The sequence below is a fragment of the Lissotriton helveticus genome, chromosome 12, assembly GCF_964261635.1.
Source record: "Lissotriton helveticus chromosome 12, aLisHel1.1, whole genome shotgun sequence".
Taxonomy (NCBI): Eukaryota; Metazoa; Chordata; class Amphibia; order Caudata; family Salamandridae; genus Lissotriton; species Lissotriton helveticus.
This window is the reverse complement of record NC_136073.1, coordinates 646,066,125-646,091,516: the sequence shown is the minus strand read 5'-3', so window position 1 is coordinate 646,091,516 and position 25,392 is coordinate 646,066,125.

Below are 25,392 nucleotides of genomic sequence, written 5' to 3'. Positions count from 1 at the left end.
AATGCCCATCTGTTTGCCGCGAGGAGACCTCAGAGGGAAGGTAAGTGCGTTGGGCAGCCCCAGGATTGTGTACGCCGGAAAGCGCGGGATTTCAGTTTCAAAGGTGGAATCGATATCGTCCAGAACTGCTTTCCAATAGCTCTGCAGTGCGCGGCAGTCCCACAGGAGATGGGTCAAAGTGCCCTTTTCACCACAGCCCCTCCAACACAGCGCGCTTTGAAGTGGGTTGCATTGATTGAGTCTGGCCGGGGTAAGGTGCCAGTATATGGCCAATTTCACTGCCGCTTCCCTGGCACTAGCATTGCGAGTTGTGTGTGCAGCCCTGTAGTATACAAACCCCCATTCCTTGGGTGACAGTGCCCTGCCGAGTTCTGATTCCCAGCGCTTCTGTCCCGCCGTTTTACCTGGGCCGGCCACGGGAGATAGCATCTTGTAAAGGTCTGAAATGTTAATGGGCATTTGTTGAGCGCGCTGTCACCATGAGTTTCCTGGCGCTGATAGGAACACTGAGGCTAAACAGAAGGGGTTTTAGTGGGGATGTGAGAACAACAGAGTTTTTTGGAGCTTCCTAAATGATACAATAGAGTGTGAAGATTTAAGGGAGAGCGGGAGAGAATTCCATAATTTGGGGGCCAGGTGGGAAAAGCTACGGCCACCTAATTTAGTGAGTTTGAACCGGGGAGTGACTAAAAGCTGAAGGTGAGTGGACCTCAGAGTTCGGGAGGGGCAGTAGGGAGTAACCAGGGACTTCAAGAAAGCAGGAGAGGGACCAGTCAAGGCTTTGAAGACCAGGCAGCCGACCTTAAAGGCTATTCTTTCGTTGACAGGTAGCCAGTGTAATTGATGTAGTAACGGTTTGGCCGACTGCCATCTGGGGATTTTAAACGCCAGTCTGGCAGCCTGGTTTTGAATAATCTGTAGCCTAGACAACAAGGATTTGGAGAGACCAAGATACAAAGAATTAGAAAAATCCAGACGAGACAGCACCAGTGCTATTAAGACTTGTAGCAAAGCTTCAGGGGTCAGTAGGTGGGCGACTTTCCGAATCCTGTGTAGTTGGAACATACAGGAAGATGTAACGGCGCTCACCTGGGCCTTAAGAGTGAGCTCAGAGTCAATTATGACGCCGAGACTCTTTACGCAGCCAGCAGGGGGAGGAGAAATAAGGTGCCTATCTGAGTCTTTCGTCACCAGCCACTTTTCGAATGGTGTCATTTGCCGACTAACTAGGGGGGCGCAGTCCGGGCCCATAAGCCAGTGGCGGAGTTGAAAGTATTGTAACATGTGGGGCTTGGTCACTCCGTAGCCCTGTGCAATATCGGCGAGGGGGAGAAAGCCCTTTAAGTCAAAGAGATGGCCGGCAGAACGGCAGTTCGTACCACGCCACTGTGGAAAGGCATGAGGATCAGTGCCCGGCGGGAATTCCGGGTTGTCGAAGAGCGGAGTGAGTGGGGAGGGGAAAGTCGTTAGGTCTCTCTTAACCGCCACCATGTCCCAGGTCTTCATAATGGTGCGCGTGATGGGGGAGCGGAGGAGATATCGTGGTCTGTGTTGGCGGGCAAGGAATGGGATCTTCCACAGTGACGTCCGGGCCATCGCCCTATCCTGAAATAGCCACCTCTTCTCGGACTCAGGTCTGTACCACTCCACCAAGTAGCGGAGTTGCGAGGCTTGAAAATATTGCAGGAGATTAGGGATCCCGAGACCCCCCTCGTCAACACCTCTGTACGCCACTTGTCTATGCAGCCGCGCGCGTTTCTTTTCCCAAATGAACTGATGGAAAGCGGTCTGTAAGTCAGCAAGCGCGCCAGGTGGCGGTAGTACTGGGAGAGTCTGGAAGACATACAAAATCTTAGGTACATTTTAACTGCCGCTACGCGGCCTAGCAAGGAGAGGGGTTGTTTCGACCACCGCGTAAGGTCGGCTCGGATTTGCGAAGCAAGCGTTTTATAGTTAAGGGTTATCGTCGAGTCTGTGAAGGAGGTGAGAGTGATCCCTAAGTATGGGAGCTGCGTAGAAGATTGTAAGTCGCATCCAAAGTCCGGCGATGGGGTGTGAAGGTGGGCGTTGCTACCCAGCGGCAAAATCAAGGATTTCCCCCGGTTGATTTTGAAGCCAGATACCGCTCCAAAGCTCTCCAGTTCCTCCAGGAAGGCAGGTATTGAGTGGGACGGTCGGTCGAGAGCAGCAATGATATCGTCGGCGTAAAGCCCCACTACGTGAGGTTCACGGCCGAAGGTAATGCCGCTGATGCGAGGGTTGTCACGGATTTTCTGCACCAGGGGTTCCACGTACAAGGCGAACAGGAGGGGCGAAAGAGGGCACCCCTGGCGTGTGCCTCGTTGTATCTCGAAAGGGTCCGATTTAAGGCTGCCCAATCGGACCCGGGCCATAGGGTGGTAGTAGCAGCTTGCGATCCAGGCTCGAAAGCGGTCGCCTAGCTGGTAACGCTGCAGGACCTTCTGCAAGTAGGTCCAGTCGACTCGATCGAACGCCTTCTCCGCGTCAATGGCCAATAGCGCCGAGTCCGAGTTTTGGAAGTGAGTCTTATCCACGAGGTGCAGTAGCCGTTTAGTATTATCACTGCATTGGCGGTTTGGGACAAAGCCCGATTGATCCAGTTCGAGGATACCCGGTAGGCAAGGGCCTAAACGGGCCGCTAATACCTCCGTGAACAGTTTCAAATCCAAATTAAGTAAGGAGATGGGGCGGAACGCGGAGCAGTGTGTCGGGGGTTTGCCTGGCTTGGGCAACACTACTATCTCTGCCGCCAGCATATCCGGGGGTATGGAACTCGGGCCCTCGAAGGAGTTAAATAACCTCGTGAGTACCAGAGCTAGTACCTGGCCGAAGAGTTTATAAAAGCCTGATGAAAAGCCATCAGGTCCCGGTGATTTGAGCGGGCGTAGGCGTGAGATGGCGGCCAGGACTTCGTCCAGGCGAATAGGAGCCTCTAAGGCCTCTGCGTTCGCCCGAGACAGTGGCGTGATGTCTGCCAATTGCAAGTACGCGTCGATGGCGGCAGGCGACACTTTATCCTCGCTGTACAGGGAGGCGTAAAAGGAGCGAAAGGCGTCAGCAACCTGTGCCTCTTCGGTAAGGGTCTCACCGGAGTCGTCTAGGAGCGCTGAGTCTTGGCTTTTAGGGCGGCGAATTCCGCTCTGTCAGTATCAAGGCTGGCCAGTTGAGCCCTAGCGGCTTTCAGCTGGCGCCAAATTCTCGGAGCGTAGGTGCGGCTGTGAACCCTTTCGAGTTCAGCTACTTGTGCTGTGAGGTCAGCTCTCTTTTCTTTGCGGATCTTGGCGTCCGCAGCTGAGATGGCGATCAATTCCCCCCTGACTACGGCCTTCAGGGCTCCCCAAAGAGCCGATACCGAGGTTGCGGAGTTGTCATTAGTGGCAAGATAGTCCGAGATGCATTTATGGATTTGTGTAATAACGGCCGGTCTCTGCAAAAGGGGTTCGTTGAGTCGCCATGAACCAGGGGTGCGTGAGGTCTTGGGCATACTGAGTGTCAGCTCCACCGCATCATGGTCAGAGAGGGCCGCTGGGACAATGGAAACGTCCGTGACGTGGGGGACCAATTCCGAGGAGCCCAAGAAATGATCTAATCGCGCGTATGTGTGGTGTACATGGGAATAGAAGGTGAAGCGCGCTATGTTGGGGTGCGCCGTCCTCCAGAGATCCAGCAGACCCCTCTTCTGTAGCCATGACCCGCCCGCTTCAGATAGCGCTCCCGTGTCCCCATAACGGTGCCCAGATCTATCCTTGGTCGTGTCCATGACTAAATTGAGGTCCCCCCCAATGAGCAGCTGAGAGTTAGGTGACTGTAATGTTTCGGAGAGTGCAGTTTTCAGGAATGGTTCTTGGCCTGTGTTTGGAGCATAGATGGAGCCGATCGTCAGTGTCCTATTCCCCACATGGAAGGTGCAGGCTAGGAGGCATCCCTTAATTTCTCCCGCCTTGGCCCCCACCCTGCCCCGAAACGCCGGGATACGAGAATGGCCACCCCAGCCTTCTTAGATTGAAGTGAAGAAATGAATTGCTGAGGAAAGGCCCGGGAGCGCATCCTGTGCCAGTCTTTAGGTAGGAGGTGGGTTTCCTGCAATAAGCAAACGTCAGCCCCTGAGTGTTCTAGATATGAAATGACAGCTCTTCTTTTTATCGGGTTATTGAGGCCCTTTACATTGAGAGACAATATCTTAAGTGTATCAGTCATCATGGGATAGCACGAAGGTGACAGAGCTTAGCAGCGCAGTCCGCTGTTGCGTATAGTAGGCAATAGTTAACACCCGAAATCTGTCGATGTCCCTTGGCATACTGGTCCCCGCCCACGTTCCCCACCCCGTCCCGCCCGCAACACCATCCCCCCTCCCGGTCCCTGTCCACTGGTTCCCGCCTTCGAAGCCCCCCGCAATCCCAAAAACCTCCCCAAACATCCAAAAGGCAAACTGTAGGCACATGTGAAAAACAGTCCGTTTCAATGTTAGTGAGTAACCCCCCCCCACACCCTCGGTCCCCATGCAACACTGCTCTCCATCCCGGTTCCCAACAACACCCCAAATCCCCCTCCCCTTCAACACCCTAACCCCAACTTGAGGTCCCCAACCAAAGGTCATAGTCCCAGGCCTATCCAGAGTCAGTTCAGGCCTGTAGGTTTAGAAGGTAAAGGAGACTTGTGGCAGTGGCGACCCATGTGGCCCCTCGCCCCTCACCTCACCCCCCCCCCCCCCCCCCCCCCCCCACTATGAGAACATGCAGTAGGAGTGGTCCCCCAGTTTGAGCAAGTTCAGGGTTTCATAGTGGTGTCTTTTACCACTGCTTCGATGGCTGCGGTGTGTTCTTTGGCGATCGTGCCCGGGTCCGGGCGGAGGCGAGTCTTAGGTGTGCGACGTCTCCGCACCTGTTGCCAACCGTCTCTAGAGGAGTGCGCCCCGTTAATTTGGGAGGATCCCGGGGAAGGGGACCCCTCTGATGCGTCGTCAGGCAGTTCAAGGCCCAGTAGGGTGCAGGTGTCCTGAAGCGAACGGAGCTGGTGCAGGGTTCCCTCCCATTTGAAGATCAAACGAAACGGGTGGCCCCAGGAGTATGGCACCCCCTTTTCCCTCAAGAATGTGGTGACTGCCCTGAAGTATTTGCGCTTCTGGAGTATTATAGCTGAGAGGTCCTGGAAAAGTTCAACGGGGCAGTCCCGGAAGCGAAGGGGTTGCGCTCTACGTGCTTCCCGTAGTATTCTTTCTTTCAGGGGAAAGTCCGGGAGGAACGCCAAGATGTCCGGGGTGGGTGGCAGGGCAATCCCACTCGGTGTGCCCGGTCTATGCGGATGGGGAAGTCGGCAGGCTCCCCGAGGATCTCGCGGAAGAGGTCCTGGAGATACATCGTGACGCTATTCCCTTCTGCTTTCGATGGTACTCCTCGAACCCGTATGTTGTTCCGCCGGGAGCGGTTTTCGAGGTCCTCCGTATGAGCCTGGAGGTCCACTTGCTGCTCCCGAAGGCGGAGGACCTCCTGTTGAAGGTGCTCAAGCTCGTCACCGCGTGCATGGTTGGAATCTTCCACTGCCACCACTCTTTCCCCCAATCCATCTAGGTCTCGGCGCAGTTCCCTCTGTTCACTCACCAGTTCCTGTTTTAAAGTTTGGAAGTCCTCACGTAGCGTATTGAACAGGCTTTCCAAAAACGACTTTGTGATGGGGGCTTCCTCAGAGGACTTGTTTGGGGTAGCCGCCGATGTCGATGGTGACGTAGGTGTTTGGGACTTCGAGCTTTTTGTGGACGTCTTCATGAGGAGCTCATTAATCGGTCGAACCCCCCTGCGGGTAGCGTTGGACATTGTGCCGTGACCGGTCAATCCAGGCGGTGCGGTCAGTTCAACCCTCCGTTCGCCGCCAGGGAGGACCAGCAGCCGGCCCACCCGTCACCCCCTCTGTCCCGTCGCAGCAAGTGTGTTCGATGACGCCCTGGTAAGTCGCCAAGGAAGCACCAGCGCAAGGTAAAGTATGGTGTCGCCGCGGGGGCCAGCTGCAGGATTTTGTGAGGTGTCCTCGTGGCGCTCCCTGGGCTCCTCCGCCGCCTGTCCAGGCCCCTCAAGCAGTCCCCAGTGGGCGAGGGGGGGGGGGGTCAGTGATGAATGGGTGTCTACTCTCCTCCCACCGGGGGCACGATCACCAGGCCCCCCGAGCTCTCCCCCTCCTCACCTCTGAGTGTGCGGTTGCTGCGCCACAGTTCGTCTGCGTTGTCCAAGCGTTCATTAGGCCTCTCACAGTGGGCCTCGCTCGGCCGGGTCGGGGCTCTGGCTCTCCGGCTCTGCAGGTCAGGTCGGCCCCCAGACCCCCCAGGCGGCGATGTGATGGCGGGCCTATTTCAGCCGGACCGCAGGCCAAAGCCGGGGCCTCAGGTCAGTGCTCCGATGTGGGGCGCCACGTTGCTGCAAATGCCCAGGCGAGAGGAGGGCCAGTGTGGTGTCAAGCGCGCCTGATGCTTACAAGTTCTCACCCCTAGCACTCACTCAGGAGGTCTTCCGTTCGTTGCCGGGTGTTCGTCGGCTGGTCTTCGCCGCAATGCAGGCCCAGGCCGGGGCCCAAAGTAGCGTGCGCCCGGGCCGCAGTCCGCCCTGGGTGCAGACTCTGGTTCCTGTGGCCCCCCTGTGTGTTCGGGGGCAGTGGTGGCTCGGCGTCAGTTGTGGTGCTGCAAGGACCCAACAACGTGGGCCAGTACAGTGTGCGGCCACCTCGGCTTTTTCTGCCGGCTCCGCACTGGGTGCAGGCCCAGACCGGGGGCTGGATTTAAGCTCCGCCCGGGCCGCGGGTCACTCCGGCCGCGGGGTGAAGACCCTCCTCAGGTGGCCTCTCAGTGTCTCGGGGGGCCCCCGGTGCCGAGGGCACGACTCGGAAAGCAGCTGCGACTCCTCCAGGCGGGACGGTCGGCCCCGGCACAGAAGCAGGTCCGACCCTCACCCGGCCTCTATCTCGGCACACTCCGGCTCCGGCTGGCGATGGCGGTGAGCAAGTGCCGCTTCTTCGCGGGTGAGCCGCGCTCCGGGACTGTATGTCCGCGCTGCTTCGGGTGGAGTGCTAGGGGGGCCAAATCAGCGGTTTCGGGGCTATTGTGGGGGGTTACAGGGGATTAGGGCGAGGAGCTCCACAGTTAGACCTCCGTCCCGGTCGCCATCTTGGCCATGCCCCCCCGCTACCTATTTTTGACGTACCATTTTCCAGGGCAGGGATGGACATCATTGGACCCCTCTTACCCTCCCATAGTGGTTATCGCTATGTTTTGGTCCTTGTGGATTATGCCACCAGATTCCCAGAAGCCATTACCCTCCGACAACCCAATACCACACAGATAGCCAAAGCTATGATTAAAATCTTCTGCCGGGTGGGGTTTCCTAAAGAAATAATCACCGATCCTTTCACCTCCAAACTGATGAGGCAAGTGTGCGAACAGTTAAATATTAAACAGATCCGTACTGCTGCCTATCATCCGCAAACAGACGGATTAGTAGAGCGCTACAACGCTACACTAAAAACCACATTACGAAAAATGCTACATTTAGAGGCACGGAAATGGGAGGATATGCTACTATTGGCCTTATTTGGCATCTTTTTTTAACTCTTTATTTGTGACTGTAGAATTTAATTTACATCTTATCATTGCCTTTGTCTACAAAATACAGTCTATTTTCATTTTCCGCCCCCAACATATCCCAACAGGCCCAATGATGGTGACTGAACAAGTACAGTTTCTTAAGAAGTAGAAAAACCGAAACTTAAATGCATCCGTATACTATATGTAGGAAGGCATCAATTTGTTTATCATCATTATGCAACGCATCATAGTATGCACAAGTCATTCAGGACTGACCATAGTAACTCAAGCCCTTAAACCGTCCCTCCCCCCTCAACCTTCCCTCCCCACCCCACACGTCTCCTGGTATATCCAATCTAGGGGGTAACATCCCATAACTTAATTTTCAAGTGGCTCAGCAAAGAACATGCAGAGTCTATGTAGTTCAACCCTGCGTGGCTCTGGGATCCTAAGCGTTTGCATCGCATTCGCTGTACCCATTACTAAGTCAGCCATTTACGGCCCAACTACTTGTGATGGTCCTAATTCCATCTCTTCTAGTTCTAGTAGCATACGTTCCCAATCTTGTTCAATTGGATGTTTTTGCTGCCCTCTTTGCTCCTCTCTACGCAAGGCTGCTCCTTCTGCCCTACCCCACATTTCAGCAAGTCAGAGTGCCACACTGTTGGTTCGGGGGGTCTGGGAGATTTCCATCTCATTGTTAAAGCTCTGATTGCTATCAGTAGAGCCAGATCTAAGAATCTCAGTTGGGCCTTATGGTGCTTAGGACGTTTACGGTGCCCCACTAAACAATATAGCGCATTCTCCAACACCGGCAAGGCAGTGACTGTTCGCAGTGTGTTGCAGACTTCCCCCCCAATATCCGCGCAATCGCGGGTATGCCCAGAGCATATGAAGAAGGCCATCCTCGTCCATCTTACAACGAGGGCAATGATGGGGAGAGTCCGGGAACATTCCATGTAGCCTATGGGGGGTAAGGTACATCCTATGCAACACCATAACCTGGATAAATTTACATTTAACATTCCTGGACACTTTCCTGGGGTGCTCAAGGATAACTTTCTAGTCCCTATCCGATAAAAACTCCCCCGTGTCGAGTGACCAGGCCTCTCGAAGTGTGTCGCGCGAGATGGCTACACGTTCCCTGATCCCAGTGTAAAGCCATCTCACCAAGTAGCCCCTGTCCCCATATAATAAAGTAGGTGAACCAGTTCATGTTGTACAGGTTCAATCCGCTGTGGGGCCCATGTGCGTCTTATGTAGTGTGACACAGTGGCATGCAGAAGGAATAACCCTTGGGGAGCCCCAGTGATTTGCAGAAAGGAGTCGTGGTCTAGTAAAGTGTTGTCCCCAAAAAAGGCCCCTACATCTTCCACCCCAGCTTCCGTCCAGGGCAGTAGCCTATGTTGGTTAAGCCGTCCGTGCGGCGTTGGAATGCCTAACAAGGGAACATTTGTTGCAAAGGGCAAGGTCGTAGAGGTGTATGCCAAAGCCTTCCTCCAGCACAACAAAGCTGTGCGCAGGAGAGGGTGACAATCCTGAGGAATCCTGGTCTTAGGCAGTAACAGATAGTGTAACTCCCCGCTTGCTAATCTGTCTATTGTAAAGTTAATCTCGTGCAGATTTCTGCCGGCCACCCATCGTGACAGCCATTGGAGCTGACTGGCATAGTAGTATCCACGTAGGTCCGGCACTCCAAAACCACCCGATCTAGTGCTTAGTTGAAGTTTCCGGAGGCTGATACGTCTCCGTCCAGACCCCCAGACAAGAGTTATTAGAATTGTATTCAACGTGTTAAATATCTGTTGCGGAAGGATGACCGGTAGGTTAACAAAATAGTATAGCATGCGAGGGAGCATGACCATCTTTGAGACGGCAATCCTACCCATGACGGACAGGGGCAGAGACGTCCAGAACCCTATACTGCTGCGGAGGCTATTAATGGCCCTTCTAATGTTGCCCTCAATCTGGTCTTCAGGCGTTCTATAGACTTGAATGCCCAAATATTTGAACGTGGTCTGGGCCACTGGGATCTGGTACCTTCCAAATTGAATGAGAGGGGGGTGTTGTAAGTCCCTGAAGTAAAAGCCGGTAGACTTTTCGGGGTGAATAGCTAAGCCGGATATGATCTCAAATCGTGTAAAGATGTCGGCTATGTCCGAGTGATCTTCTTCCAGATCACGGAAATACAGTAAGATGTCATATGCATATATTGATATTAGATTATGCGTCCCACCAATGGTAATACCCATCCTGTCTTCACGAGCCCGAAGGGCTATTGCCAGGGGTTCCAGCGTTAGGACAAATAGGATGGGCGATAGAGGGCAACCCTGCCGGGTTCCTCTGTATAGCAGATAGCTGTCCGAAATATACCGACCAGTGCGTGCCCGGGCCGAAGGGTCCGTGTATAACAAACGCACCCATTTTAATAGAGACTCCCGGAAGCCGAAGCGTCGCAATACCTCAAACATGAACGACCATGACAGAGAGTCGAACGCCTGCCTGAGGTCCAGCGCTATACAGCCAGCCTGGGGAAGATCCTGCGGTGTGGCAGCCATGAGGGCGTGGAGTCTCCACGTATTCTGGGACGTACTCCTGCCCGGGAGAAAGCCACATTGGTCTGGGTGTATCAGGGCGGCGAGATGGGGCTGTACCCTTAGATTTATGACCTTACTGAGTATCTTGTATTCCGTAGACAGCATCGAGAGGAGCCTATAGTTAGACAGTTTGAGCGTATCTCTACCAGGTTTGGGTATGGATGTGACCAGAGCTTGCATCGTCGATACGGGTAGATGACCTTCCTCAAATGACGTCCTATATACCTTTTTGAGGATGGGCACCAGTGTTTCTGAATATGTCTGGTAAAACTCTACTGGGAGCCCGTCCTTGCCCGGCGTTTTATAACGGTTGAGGGATCGGATAACCGTTCTAATTTCCTGGTGCGTGATGGGGCCGTCAACTTCCTGCTGCACTTCCCAAGACAGGGCTGGGAAGGGCAAGTCCTGCAGGAATTCCACGATTGCACCTGGACCCTCTGTGGGGAAGGGAGCGTATAATGCCTGCAGATGGTCATGGAATGCATTATTAATCTCAGACTGCGTGGACAGTACGCCACCCGACCTGTTACGGATCTGTGTGATTACCGGGGGGTCAGTACTATCTCGGACAAGGCGGGCCAACAGGGCGCCCGACCTATCCGCTTCGGCTTGTTGACGGCGTAAGTATTCTTTATGGTCTATGGTCCTCAGCGGTTCTAACAGTTCGGCGTGTTCTATGTACCCCGCTTGTAATTCCCCTTTCCGTCCCGGGACTAAGCTTGTCACCCCCTCGAATACCTTCAGGCGGCTTTCTACCTCGCAGAGATTCTTATGGATTTCCTGTCGGGCTCCCACCAACTGTCCAATAGCAGCACCCCGTATGACAACCTTCATGGCATCCCACACTATCAAATTGGACGTCGCGGTGTCCCAGTTCTCTCTAAAATAAGTATCTAAAGTACCAGAAAGGGATGCGCGAAAGGGGGCATCTTCCAGCAGCATCGGATTAAGTCTCCAGGTGGGCACCGGAGTCGGCACCCTACCCCAGAGAAGGTCAAGTGTTAGTGGTCTGTGGTCAGAGAAAGTTTTAGCCAGGTATTCTGATGTACCGGTCTTAGACAGTAGAGAACTAGAGCACATAAATCTGTCAATGGCCGTGTGTAAGTCGTGTACTGGGGAGTAATAAGAGTACTCTTGATGGGTCGGATTTAGTGCACACCAGGTGTCCACTAGCCCCCACCCCGCAGCCCATGTCTGAAACGTCTCGGCCAGTTTAGTTATCCCAGCCATCTGGAGAGATGGGTGCGACCTATCCAGGCCTACGACTAACACCATGTTCCAGTCTCCCCCAGAACCCAGGGGTTATACACCCAGTCTGACAATGCCCGCCCCACCTTAGTAAGGAATTCACCCTGATCGAAGTTCGGGGCGTAAATACTGCCAAGAACCAGTAGCGTGCCATCCAGTGTGCCTTTCACCAAGAAATATCTCCCCTGCTCGTCAACCTTCCTTTCTATTTCTACAAAGGGTGTACCGTGACGCACCCAAATGGTCGCCCCCCTGGAAAAGGCGGAGTAAGAAGTAGAGTAAATAGTGCCCCTCCATCTCTTTCTCAGCGTGTGTATTTCAGATACTGTTAAGTGTGATTCCTGCAGGAATGTGATCTGTGTATGGTGCCGCAGTAAAAATGCATGGACCCTGTGTCTCTTTTGTATGGCCCCAAGCCCACGCACATTCCAGGTAGCCAACTTATATTTCCCTATCGTGTCAGCCATAGCCGTTTCCAGAGTGTGTTCTGAGTGTTACTGTTCCCTTCCTAACGCATAATGTTAAAAACAACCAGGAGACGCATCCATTCCCACCCAAGAACAAAACTAACTTGGCGCAGCCTAAGAACATCACTGAGCCTAACAAGAAAATTCTAAACAAAACAAACCAAGTATTAGTGCATACGCCATTGGGGCGGTGGCCAAGCACTGTCTTATTCATTGAAGCTGTCTATTCGAACGCAGCTGGCTCAACGGTATGCCAGCCCAGGGGTGACATTATCAGGAGATTATTCACAGTTATCTTCTGGAGGACTACAAAAAAAGGATGAGAGTGCACACCGGTTATCAAATTTTATCCAAAGTTCTTTAGTGTTCCATTTGTAAGCGTGCTGGCCCGGTATCGTGGACTGCCCATTAGCCACGTGTTAGAAATACATCACTAAGAATGTGGGGCGTGGTATCACCCCACTCCAGACGCACAGCTTTCCTTTGCGCATAACAGATATGCTTGAAATTCTTCCAATTAAACCAACATTGTTTACTTGTATTTCATCAACGCTTTATTCCATGTTTTCCATAATCGTCCTGTCACATGCAAGACTCTCTATGTTTCCCTTCATTCCTTAATGCTGTAGATATTCCTGCTGGCCTTGTTCTAGAGCATGGTGTGGTACATAGGTATTTCTCGAACGACAATCAATTTTCATCACCCAATGCATTTCGGGCCCATTGTTGGCCCTTCGTCAGGGGTACTCTGCAATTTTAAAACATTACTATTAGACTGCGCCATAAACACTCTCGTTAAGTACACAAACATATAATAATAACTTCAGTTAAACACGTTGGTAACGTTTTGCCCTCTGAATTCAAACATGGATAAATGCCCAGTCTTCCATATTCTGAAAGTTTTCACCCTCCACCCCTTAAGTTCTAATCACTCGGAGCTCACACAACTATTTTGACAATCGCTTTCGGTGAAAATATCCCTCTGAATGCAATTTATCTAGCGAGCACATACCTTAATCATGCGGATAGCGGTTTTATCTTGTGTTCAAAACACCTACTCATTTCGCGTTCGAAAACCTTTCTATTCCTTTCTCTCTCTTTCTCGATTATATTCACCTGCAACATGTCCCCTCCCATAGGTGCTCAACCAATACAAACGGGCTGTTCCATTAAACTACGAAACCCATAGTCCACTGCAGCTGGAAATGAAAATACCAGCTACGCATTCTCAGAACTAAATAACAACCTGTTTTACTCATGATATCCTCTCCTATTAATATCACCCACTGTGCATTTACGTATCGAAACATTTAAATTCACCGCCCACCCATAGATGTCATTTTTCAACGTTACTATAAACGCGTCTTTGTTGATATGTCATTCTCTTGATGGTCTATGCATACATCGTTAACGTTAGTTGAATTTGCCATAAAACCGGCAAGAGCCAATCCATCATTCTGTCCCAAAATAGCAGTTTCAATTTTTCTTTCGGAAAAAGCTGTTGAATAGTCCAGCATGTGACCATGTCCTTTTATTTGATTTGTTTAAACTGTGATCCGTGGGTGCAACTCGTCGAATAGGCAGTACTGTATCAAATTACAAAAAAAGGATGAGAGTGCACACCGGTTATCAAATTTTATCCAAAGTTCTTTAGTGTTCCATTTGTAAGCGTGCTGGCCCGGTATCGTGGACTGCCCATTAGCCACGTGTTAGAAATACATCACTAAGAATGTGGGGCGTGGTATCACCCCACTCCAGACGCACAGCTTTCCTTTGCACAAATAGTTGTGTGAACTCCAAGTGATTAGAACTTAAGGGGTGGAGGGTGAAAACTTTCAGAATATGGAAGACTGGGCATTTATCCATGTTTGAATTCAGAGGGCAAAACGTTACCAACGTGTTTAACTGAAGTTATCATTATATGTTTGTGTACTTAACGAGAGTGTTTATGGCGCAGTCTAATAGTAATGTTTTAAAATTGCAGAGTACCCCTGACGAAGGGCCAACAATGGGCCCGAAATGCATTGGGTGATGAAAATTGATTGTCGTTCGAGAAATACCTATGTACCACACCATGCTCTAGAACAAGGCCAGCAGGCATATCTACAGCATTAAGGAATGAAGGGAAACATAGAGAGTCTTGCATGTGACAGGACGTATTTCTCGAACGACAATCAATTTTCATCACCCAATGCATTTCGGGCCCATTGTTGGCCATATTCTGAAAGTTTTCACCCTCCACCCCTTAAGTTCTAATCACTTGGAGCTCACACAACTATTTGTGCAAAGGAAAGCTGTGCGTCTGGAGTGGGGTGATACCACGCCCCACATTCTTAGTGATGTATTTCTAACACGTGGCTAATGGGCAGTCCACGATACCGGGCCAGCACGCTTACAAATGGAACACTAAAGAACTTTGGATAAAATTTGATAACCGGTGTGCACTCTCATCCTTTTTTTGTAATTTGATACAGTACTGCCTATTCGACGAGTTGCACCCACGGATCACAGTTTAAACAAATCAAATAAAAGGACATGGTCACATGCTGGACTATTCAACAGCTTTTTCCGAAAGAAAAATTGAAACTGCTATTTTGGGACAGAATGATGGATTGGCTCTTGCCGGTTTTATGGCAAATTCAACTAACGTTAACGATGTATGCATAGACCATCAAGAGAATGACATATCAACAAAGACGCGTTTATAGTAACGTTGAAAAATGACATCTATGGGTGGGCGGTGAATTTAAATGTTTCGATACGTAAATGCACAGTGGGTGATATTAATAGGAGAGGATATCATGAGTAAAACAGGTTGTTAATTAGTTCTGAGAATGCGTAGCTGGTATTTTCATTTCCAGCTGCAGTGGACTATGGGTTTCGTAGTTTAATGGAACAGCCCGTTTGTATTGGTTGAGCACCTATGGGAGGGGACATGTTGCAGGTGAATATAATCGAGAAAGAGAGAGAAAGGAATAGAAAGGTTTTCGAACGCGAAATGAGTAGGTGTTTTGAACACAAGATAAAACCGCTATCCGCATGATTAAGGTATGTGCTCGCTAGATAAATTGCATTCAGAGGGATATTTTCACCGAAAGCGATTGTCAAAATAGTTGTGTGAGCTCCGAGTGATTAGAACTTAAGGGGTGGAGGGTGAAAACTTTCAGAATATGGAAGACTGGGCATTTATCCATGTTTGAATTCAGAGGGCAAAACGTTACCAACGTGTTTAACTGAAGTTATCATTATATGTTTGTGTACTTAACGAGAGTGTTTATGGCGCAGTCTAATAGTAATGTTTTAAAATTGCAGAGTACCCCTGACGAAGGGCCAACAATGGGCCCGAAATGCATTGGGTGATGAAAATTGATTGTCGTTCGAGAAATACCTATGTACCACACCATGCTTAAGAACAAGGCCAGCAGGCATATCTACAGCATTAAGGAATGAAGGGAAACATAGAGAGTCTTGCATGTGACAGGACGATTATGGAAAACATGGAATAAAGCGTTGATGAAATACAAGTAAACAATGTTGGTTTAATTGGAATAATTTCAAGCATATCTGTTATGCGCAAAGGAAAGCTGTGCGTCTGGAGTGGGGTGATACCACGCCCCACATTCTTAGTGATCTTCTGGAGGACCCCAACATTGGGACTATAGAGTCTAGCGGGCCCCAGCATTCAGGGCGGACCCACCTTCTGGACCCACTCTTTAGTAAAGCTTGTTTGCCCTGGGGCTTATCATACAGAATCTTAAGTATAAATAGTCCAGCTACCTCCCCAGCACCCACTCATATGCTACAGCCACTATTAGCCACAAGGTGTTACAAAAAGGATATTGAGGGTCCTCAGTGGAGCCATCTAGTTCTCGTAGAGTCTCCTCCCCTTTCAATTGTCCAGCATGTCGTCTGCAGCCCTGGGTGTCACAGTTGGGAATAAAACCACACTGTTCTCCGAGTCCGAGTGGAGCGTGCTGTCGTCCGTGTCCGTGTTAATCTTCTCCCGATCCTCCCTAAAGTTGCCCACTAAAGCGACGGCTCCCAGCTGGTCTTCCTTCTGCTGCTCCCGCGAGGGTCCGCGTCAGCCGGATCTCTTCCCTAGGCCAAGAAAATCTCCGTCAGTGCGCCCCGAGTCGTTCCAGGATCGGCCACCAGGCGTGTCCTGAGTGGCCTCCTGGCTACCTTCAATGCCCATCACCTCAAGCCACTCCTCTACATCAGCGGGACATTCAAAGAAGTGTGTCTTTGTGTCGTACACGACCTTTAGTCGGGGCGGGAACAGAAATGCATAGCGCAGTTTGGCCTTTTGGAGTCTTTTCTTGACCTCTAGGTATGAAGAACGTTGCTTCTGTAGCACATTGGTATAGTCCGGGTACAGAGAGACGCGGCGATTCTCATATTCTACAAGAGACTTCTCCCTTGCCTTTTGAAAAAGGACATCCCTGCCCCGATAGTTAAGTATCCGAACAATCAGGGGGCGCGGCGGGCGACCTGGTCTGGGCCTCCCAGTGGGGATGCGGTGCGCTCTTTCCACACAGAAAAGTGGCGATAGGCCGTCCGTGGTGACGTGGTCGCGGAACCATTGTTCCATGAAGGCCGCCGCGTGGGTCCCCTCGCAGCGCTCTGGAAGGCCAATCACGCGGATGTTATTGCGTCGATTACGACCTTCTGCATCCTCCACGCGGTCCATCAGGGAGGCAACCTGCTGTTGTAGTTTTGTTATGTTATGTTAATATAATTTATACCGAGCGCAGCTGCCCCAGCGAAAGGGCGTCCCGGCGCTAAGGCCACCAACAAGCCAGCTACCAGATGGAAAGAAGGGTAGCAGTGGCAGGTACAGAGCAGAGATTTACAGAGCAAAGATTAGATCAAAGGTGGAAAAAGGTCGTCGATAGCGCGGATATGGACTGGTAAGGAGTTCCAGAGCTTCGCCGCCAGGTAGCGGAAGGGGTGCCCTCCAGCTCTGCAGCGTTTGAAGCGTGGAACCGTAACCAGACCTTGAGCTTTGGACCTCAGGGAGCGTGAGGGGACATAGGGGGTCAGTAGATTCTCCAGGATTTTGGGAGTGTACTGTTTAAGGATTTTAAAGGATAGGCACAATGCCTTGAACTGTATCCTTTGGGCCATTGGGAGCCAGTGCAACTTCCGTATGGTTTCCTTCACTGAGCAAAACCTAGGAAGGCCAACCAAGGCTCTGGCTGCAGCATTCTGTATGCGCTGCATCCGGGTGATTTCTGCCTGATTTGCCTCGAGCAGGAGGGAGCTGGCGTAATCCAGCCGGGACAAAATGGTAGCCTGAATTATGAGTTGCCTGGTAGGTGCATCGAAGAATTTCAAAATTGGTCTGATAGCACGTAGGATGCCAAAACACGTGGCTGCCACTTTTTTAGTGTGGCTAGAGAAGCTGAGGGCGGGGTCTAACCATACCACTAGATTTTTTACCTCTGTCACCGGTATGGGTGTCTTACCCAGGACCGAAGGCCACCACTGATCGCCCCACAGATCGCCGTTCTTACCGACGATCAGGACCTCCGTTTTACTGCCATTCAGCTGGAGACAGTTAGCTGTCATCCAGCCTGCCACTGCAGCCAACCCCTCCCTGAACCTGGAAGCCTCGTAGTCTGAGTCCCTGGAGAGTGCCACCGCCAGCTGCGTATCGTCGGCATATGATATCATAACCATGCCCCACTGCTTGGCGACAGCAGCTAGCGGCTGCACATACAGATTGAATAGCGTAGGGCTCAATGAGGACCCCTGAGGCATTCCCTGCTCGATAGAATGGACTTGGGATTGGAACGGAGGGGTGGCTACCCGGAACGATCTACCAGAAAGGAACGATCTAAAACATTCATGGGCCAAGCCAGTAATCCCTGCCTCTTCCAAGCGATGGAGCAGTACCGTGTGCGAGACCGTGTCAAACGCGGCACTGAGATCGAGGAGAACCAGTGCCGCCGTTTGACCGGAGTCAAGCTCGGAACGCAGATGTTCTGTCATCGCAAGGAGGGCGGTCTCTGTACTATGGCCTGCCCGGAACCCATTCTGGGAGATATCCAGGATGTTGTTAGTCTGGAGGTGTTTAGTAAGTATGTTATTGGCATGTGCTTCGGCCACTTCAGCCGCCCAGGGGAGAAGGGAGATTGGGCGGTAATTCTCAGGCTTGCTAGGATCCAACGTAGGTTTCTTAAGGATCGGGGTGATGGAAGCTTGCTTCCATCTAGTGGGCACTGTACCTGAGGCAAATGAGGCATTGATAAGCTGCCGCAAAGGAGGCAGGCACAGCGCGGCTGAGTCTCTAAACTGTGCAGGCCTGAGCGGATCGGCGGGGGAGCCAGATTTAACCTTGGCCGCTAGTTTGTTAAATTTGACCTCTGACACCTCGGAGAGAATGGTGAGGCCGGGGTTGGTACAGGGACTGGGCGTCGGCCATGCATTTGAGGGACCAGTGCTCGGGAATGAACGGTAGATGTTGCGAACTTTTTCCAAGAAAAAGGTAGCGAGGTCTTCGCAATACGACTCTGACGAGACCTCTGACACTGGGACTCTTTTGGCGGTGAGATCTTTAAGAATTTTAAAAACCAACTTGGTCGGATTAGAGCTGCGTTTGATCTCACTGGAGTAGTATTCCGCACGTACCCTGCAGATGGCTCTATGGTAAGTTTTTACTTTAGCTAGGTATAGTATTTTCTTCTCAGGGTCATAGTTTTTCCGCCAGTCTCTTTCCGCCTTTTTACAGGATTTCTTCAGGAACAACAAGGCATCGTCATACCATGGACTAGGTTCTAGGGTGCGGCATTTGCTCCGGGTGACTGGAATCAAGGAGTCAAGGGCCCGAGTGATCCAGTCACAGAAGAGGTCATAGCCAGACTCGTACACGGATAGCAGGATTTAACAACTACCACTATCCCACCTCCCCTGGTGTTTCGATTACTCATATAGATGGAGTACTCTGGTGGAAGAGCTAAGTTAAGCTCAGCCGTCGCCTCATCATGAAGCCAGGTTTCTGTCATGAAAAAGATATCAGGTGCTTCATCTAGGATGAGGTCATGAATCTCGGCATGGTGTTTGATGAGTGATCTGACGTTAAGTTGTAGGATCTTAAGATACTGTACGGCTGGGGGCTCGAGAGGTGCATTGATAGGGGTGGATTGGCCAAGTGAGAAATCCCCGCAAGGGCATTTGGAGGGGCCGCACAACGGATGGCCGGGGGAGGCAGTCACACAGATGGACTTGCTGGCGCACATTCAGCAGGGCATCTCTAGTATAGATGTGTCCATATAGATTGGTGGGAGCAGCGTTCCTGGCGAGAGGCGATGGACTGGCGCAGAAGGGCTTACCTTTGGCGCACCTTCGGCGCCCCCGCTGCGCCCCTGCCAAACTCCAGTTTAACTAGCCCCGTCTGCTCGGCCAGCTAGAGCGCCAACCTAGTTTCCGGTAAAACCGGAAGTGTGTTTTCTGCCCGGAGCTGCCCCTGATCGCAATCCGTCAGATCTGTCTCTCTCCACGCAACGAGCAAGCCCGCGTTGGAACGAAGAGAAGATCTTGGTAGGTGTCTTAAAGAGGTATTAGATGAATGGTGAAGGAGTAAGTGCAAGTAAATCTGCACGAAATGCTTTCAGGTAGCATTGCAATAAAATAGTAGGTGCAAGTAAGTCTGCACGATGGAGTTAGTATTGGTCGCCACCGTCGGGGTTAGGTCCGTTATCACTACTCCTTGATCCTTGACCTTGTCAGCCAATTTGGAATGATCTGCTTTGATCAAGGAGAGGTTGGTGGTAAGAGCCCCTAGCTGTGACTCCATTGCTGACCTGGAGTCTCTGATCTCTTTTAAAATCAAGTCCAGTTTGTCCACATTTTGCCCCTCCGTGGGGTTCAACTCTGCTGCCCCTGATAAGGCCTCTCCTGCTTCAGTGTCCTGAGTGTGCTGCATCGCAGGTGGGCCATCTCGGCCCTCTAACGCTCTCGCCCCTTTCCGGACCATGGTCAGTTCACTCACAGTCACCCCACACACTGCTCGAGTAGACCATCCAGTTCCGGCCCTATAATTAGGGGTACTCTGTGTGGCCAGCTCTGTCTCAAACCACTCCGCAGTCTCTGCTTGTGCCAATGCGCAGTGCGCCCCGTAGAGACCCTCCACAGCCCTCCTGCGACAGTCTCGCGTGTTCAAGACCACGTAGCCGCTCTCCTCGCTGTCCTCAGGTCTCCTGTGCGCTGTCTTGGCAATATCCAAGTGTGTTCCCGGCTCACAAGCCAGCAGGGCGCCCCGTCAAGGGGTGTGGGGGAAAATGGGGACCAGGAGACCTCGGTGCTTTGCCCGGTTCTTCCGCGACGCCCCGGCTCAGTTCAGGGTCAACATCCCATGTGCTGCGGTCATCCTCCCGCAGCGCCGCTTTAGCAGGGGGGGAAGGGGGAGGGGGGTAGAAGAAAGGGGGGCAGCAGGGGATCTCTCCCACCAAGTGTCACCCACCTCGCCCCCTACCTCCAGGCCCCCCTCCTCAGGGCCGTGCTCCGGGTGTTAGGTCTCCAGGATCCAGCCTCTCTCACAGGCCGGCTGCTCTCGGCCACCTCGGTCCGGCAGGCCCGCCTCCCGATGATGTTCTCCTCCCGCGGGCGGCGTGACCTTAGGGGCGTATCCACAGTCCCCGTCGCATGGGACTCGTGTGCTGGCGCGCCTACGAGCGTCGCGCCATCTCGGGGTCCAGGCTCCGGCACTTCTGGCCTCGTTAGCCCGGAGCAGTCCGGGCTCGCTCCGTACTCCAGTCCCCGGCTGCGCTTGGGAGGAAGGCCGCAACAGGCCCAAGTCCGCTGTCGGCGTCCCGCGGCTCCCCGCGTCACCTAGCCCCCCCAAGAGGCTCCGGAGGTATGGCACTGCAGGGCCCCTTTCACTGGTGTGGTCCGGGGTCCGCCCGAAGCGCTCTGCAAGGTGGCAACCCCCAGGCAGCACCGGAGTCCGGGGGATACGCACGAGCCGCCACAACTCAGGAGAGTTGTGGCAGACAGCGGTACCGCGGGAACAGTGTGGGAGGGATGGGAGGAGGTTGTGGAACTAAATGGGCACAGCCACGAGTCCTTTTATTTTTACTTGTCTTCCCGAACCCCTGAAGCCTAATTTGTTTCCTCTGCATGCTTAGGATTTAAACGCTTATAGAGAAGGCTTTACTTGCCTACCCTAAGTGTTTCCTTCAACCTCAAACCACTCTCACCGGCCCTAGTAAGCTCCGCATACAAGCGGAAAACACCCTCACGTTTTTTCTTTTTGAGCTAAAACTTCGCACTGCGTGGTGGCGGTATCAGCATAACGAATATAGCAGGATACGGACAGTGACCCCCGTTTTCTTTTCATTTTGAGCTAAACCCCCAGGGGCAGCCATATCCACGAGAGGACCAGGCGACATACGGAGGACCTGACAACCCCCTTGAAGGAAGACCATAGGAGAACAACCATCATTCCTACGCTCAAGGACTACTTTTGCACATAGACTCTATTCTTTTTATCCTGCCACTTTCTCAAAGGGTTGTTTAACATCAATAAAACCCTGCAATATTCAACCCCTACGGCCTCTTCGCTTCTGTTTCCGACCGTCCCTCCGACAAGCTCCAAATGGGTACCATTCCTTTCATGGCATCTGTAAACTGCTGTAAGGTGGTGAGTGTCTGATCAATGTCATCAGTATTAATCATTCTCTTGGCCCAAGAAACATGTCCTTCTCTTAGTGGCAGGCGATGATCCTTATGGTAATTAGGAAGAGCTACGTACACCGTGGCAAAAGATAGGAAAGGTAACATCTCCCTGACCACCCTTCTGGAAGCCAAACATAACCATAGTGGCCACAAACAAAATAAACATTACGTGGCGGGATAAGGGGTGGACTTCTCATAACCCTCAAGTTGTAAGCAGTATTACACCTGCTCTCCCCCACCTCTATATCTCCTGTCCCCTGGACACAGAAAGGAGCAATAGCATCCATCGCTGACAGTGGTATGGGTTTGTCTTCTGCGGCATTTCGGGCCTGGAAGGACTGATAGTATTTAGACTAATGAAACTGTAGGATATATCCCTCTCCACCTGAGACCAGTTCCCTCCTTTTACCCCCTTATATACCTGCATGCAAGTACTTAAAAAAAACTACCAAACGGCTCTCGGCCTGTGGGGCATCAGGGAAAACTCTATGCTGGGAACGCACATCATGTGTCAAGGTACGGGAACTATTACTTTTTCGTTCCAATGTAGCAACCTGGGGAACATTTTTGATCATGCTCAATAAGGCAAATCACCCTTCACAGCTATTAACATATGACAAGGGCATGGAGAATAAATGTTCACTTTTATGTGTTACCGAAGGCAATAGACCACACACCCAACACTTTGTCATGTTATAAGCAGCATGCGTCTGGTGCAATGTTTGAATGAAAACATTATCTTTATAAGACTTTCATTGCTCCTCCTTGTGAGGGGCCAAGGTGACAAAGATATGTTTGGGGTGACTAGGAGTAGTGCCCATCCAAACACGTGCAGGGTATTTCTCTACAAGGTAATAGGTCACACCGAGTACCAGTATCAGGGAGATCAAAATGATGAGCACAAACACAACTTTACTTCTAACATACCAGGTGGACCAGACAGGCCCATTTTGCTTGGGACACGGAGCCGCAAAGGGTTGCTCCTCCTCCTGAATGGGGTGCCCAAAAGGATACATAGATCATCTATGTCTACACAGACACAACAGAAAAGTCTTATACTTGGAGCCAAGCTGGAATAAAAAAAGAGAAAAAGGAAAATCAAAGCTATATATTGTCATTTTATCGTTAGCACTTTGAGCACCGCCGTTGGAGCTGTTCGTCCAGCTCTTGTCCAGATCCCACGTAGCAAGGCAGAACACCTTCTCCTCAAATTCTCAGTCATCTCAGCCCTGGTTGATGAATGTTCAAGTACCGCACCAACTATTCAATCCCTAAATTAGCATTTGTACTACAAGTACAGTACACACGCTATTCTTCAGTAATGAGGTCCATCCCTGCTAACCTGACTGACCGCTGGTGCATTGGTCCTTTTGCGGGGACGCAAATTATATCTCAACACTCCAGGCACAGTAGGGTCGGAAAACAAGGGATCACATTCAAGGAGACTAGAAGGCACAGGGGAAGACTTAGGTGAATTAGCAGATGGTGGATGTGTCTCAATCAAACGTGGACCTCCAGGCTGGGACTCCTGGATGGCCTTAATTTCTGTTGGCACTGCTTCAGTCAGCACTGTATCACTTGCCTCATCCGATGTTGCCCACGTGATCCGAGCATCCGAAAAGGGAATAAATTGTGGCACTTGTTCTCCTTCACAGTCCCCTATCCCGTCCGCTACTCACTGATCATTGGGCAGCGGCAGGGGCGCCCATTTGGAGTGGGTGGTATGAATCCAATTTTTCTGACCGTCAACCTTCACGTCAGTTCGGCTATCTAAAAGGACCTGCAGAAGTCCCTTCCAGCGTGGCTCCAAGCTGCTCCTCTGAAAATTATGAATCAGGACCCAGTTCCCGGGGTGAATATCATGACCAAGAGTCTCTCGGTGCTGCTGCAGGGCCTCTGCAACCTGTTGGTAAACAGAACGTAGATTTTTAGTCAACTCATAAAGGTAATCAATCAACAAGGGGTACTCTATGTCTGAAAATTTCCGCGGTCGTGGGTGGCCCCAAAAATTCACTGGCTGGTCAAACACAACATCGTAAGGGGACAATCCTGTTCTAGAGTGTTCTGTGACTCTCGTGAACATCAGGGCTAGGGGCAGAGCATCGGGCCACTTCAATCCTGTACTCTCTTTGATCTTAGCCATTTTAAACATGAGAATGCCGTTATATTTCTCAACCAGTCCTGCTGACTGGGGGTAGTTCACTGCATGAAACTTCTGCCTGATGTACAACCCATCGCACACCAACTGGATGACTTTGGCATTAAAATGGCTGCCGTTATCACTCCAGATCAAACAGGGCATCCCAAAGCGTGGGAAGAACTCTTTCAAGAATACCTTCGCGCACAAACAATCACTAGTACATACTTCGAGTTGTTCACCCTTTCCATCTCGCTGTAGTCCATCTGGAGAACCTCGAAAAGGAAGTAAGGAGGTGCAAAACTGCCAACAGGAGTGGGAGTACACTTTCCAGGATTATGAATCAAACAAACCATGTAATATTTAACCAGGTGTGCTGCAACCGTGGGAATGCTATCATTTTGCCATACAGGGTCTAGAAGTTTGCAAATTCCTTTAACTCTAATGTGTGCCGGTCCATGTGCCATAGTGACCGCAGGGAGGACGTACGCATCTCGGAGCATCCATCACTGCTTCCCAGATTTGTCCGTCCAACACCCATCCTCATCCAATCTAGCTGTGCTTTCTTGCCATATTTCTAACTCCTCAATTGTCGCCTCACTTTGAATCGCACATTTTTAGGGTATCCTCAAACATCTTATTCTCAGGCACCCACCTAGCCGGGCCCACTACAAACATCCTTTTAATTTTAGTCTGAGCTGTCTCCTTTGCTTCTGATCTGCAAACACATTCCCCCTTTCAACATCATCTATTAATGCCTTGTGAGCACTGCACTTCACTATTGCTAGTTTCTGAGGGAGTGTCAAGGCTGACAAGAGCCTGTGTATCAAGGGGCCATGCTGGATCTTCATGCCATGTGATGTCAAGAACTCTCTGCCCAAAGTCGCCTAAAATAAGGGCCACGCCAAATGCGTACTGGCTGGCAGTAGATATATTGACAGCCAGTCCTTCCCTTAACTTACAGGCACGGAAAAGAGCCACAAGCTCAGCAGCTTGTACTGATTGGTAGGTAACCCGGGACGTCTCAACTACAGTGCATAAGGTGGTAAGAGCATAAGCTGCCGTTGTGGTGCCATCTGGTGGCTTGAAAAAAGAGCCATCGACATATAGCTCCCCTTGGGGCTCAGATAGGGGAACATCAGTCAGCTCTACCCGTCCCTTCGTCTCTTCCTCCGTACGGAAGATGCAATCATGCACATCCGCCTCCTCGCTCTCAGAAGGGAGGGGTAGTAACGTGGCTGGGTTCAGAGTAGCACACCTTGTTATGGTGACGTGTGGTGCAAACAGGGTCAGCTCGTAGCCAGTCACACGCGCACTGGTAAGGTGCTGTGTCTTTGTTCTGTTCAAAAGTATGTCCACAGCATGCGGGACCATGACTGTGAGATCAGTATCAAGGACGAGCCCTGCTGATTGCCGAATAGAAATGGTCACTGCTGCGGCTGGTCTCAGACAGCTTGGGAGGGCTCTAGCTACATTATCTAGCAGGGCAGAGAAGTAGGCACACAGCTTTTGCTTACCTCCAAAGGTTGGTGTTAAGACAGAAAGCATGCAGCCAGTCATTTTGTGTAAGTACAGCACGAACTGCTTCCGGTAGTCCAGCGATCAAGGCACAGATGCATAGCATAGCGCTATCTTTAACTGCTCAAAAGCATGCTGACAATCATGCGTCCAGGCCAGGTG